At 24.2% G+C, this 1036-nt stretch overlaps 1 long non-coding RNA gene across 1 annotated transcript; it reads right to left on the bottom strand.

Moving 5' to 3' along the window:
* Positions 1–282: 282 nt before the first annotated feature.
* Positions 283–1030, bottom strand: LOC105461382. Its single transcript, XR_975930.1, has 2 exons — positions 825–1030; positions 283–393 (listed from the first exon to the last, which is right to left on the bottom strand). It is a non-coding gene; the product is annotated as an uncharacterized LOC105461382 (long non-coding RNA).
* Positions 1031–1036: the final 6 nt, after the last annotated feature.

The raw sequence follows: 1036 nt of genomic DNA, 5'->3' as shown, positions 1-1036 counted from the left end.
ACGTGTGCTCTTCCGATCTATCAAGAAATTTTTTTTTGCTCATAATGTTTACAAATAACGAACTGGCAAGTGATACCAAAGAAAACTGGCCTCCGACATATTTATTTTTTTTAAAGATAATTGTTTTTTGCACATTAAAAAAATTATAAAATAAATTTTGAATAAATGTTTAAAAATAAGAATTAAAACACAGCATTAATTGAGAGGTAAGGCATCAGAATATTTGTCTTTTTGTATTTAATCCATGAAGTGTTGTAGGATTGAAAAATCAAAATTCAAAAATTATGTATTTGCAGTTTATTTTTTTATATTTTTACATTTGCAACATTTATTTGTAATACATTCTTTTTGACGTATTAACTGTGATCACATTGTTGTCAGATTCTCGTGTTTCTGCAAATCAAAAGTTCATATTCATTAATCAATAATCACTTTAATATTATTATAAAAATTTTTACTTCTTGTTATTTAATGATTATTTTGTCATAGAAGTTAATATAATACTTTTTGAAAGAACAAATCTTACATATGTATACGTAAACATATACATGTCTTATATGCATATATTTAAACAAATACACATCACTTTTAGTAGTTTAACAGATTAAAAAATTATGTATTTAAACTTTTTCATGAAATATATATAGTTATTATAATTTAAATAAAATTATTAAGATTACGTAAATCTATTTGATATGTAATTAAATTAATCATAAAAATAACTATTATTTGTGTTATACCATACGACACAAAAAAAATTGTGGTTGAAAGAACATCGTAACAAAAAAATGTTTACTTGATTATATGATAAAAGCAAATTGTACCTGTGATTATGAATAAATTTTGCGGCACTGTCCCTTAATTTTTGCGTAACCTTTTTTACAGGGAACGTCTATAAGGACGGCTTCAGTAACCACCATCGTGACAAAAGTTGATATTAATACAAAAGAGATCATAAAATATGTAATAAACGTGCTGTTATGGCTATTCTTCATGTTTTCAAAGAATACTAAATGCTACAACAGAGATCAGATCT

Source organism: Wasmannia auropunctata, unplaced genomic scaffold, assembly GCF_000956235.1.
Source record: "Wasmannia auropunctata unplaced genomic scaffold, wasmannia.A_1.0 LD290441.1, whole genome shotgun sequence".
In the NCBI taxonomy this organism is placed as follows: domain Eukaryota; kingdom Metazoa; phylum Arthropoda; class Insecta; order Hymenoptera; family Formicidae; genus Wasmannia; species Wasmannia auropunctata.
Note: the sequence above shows the minus strand (reverse complement) of the source record. Positions and strands in the feature narration are given on the sequence as shown.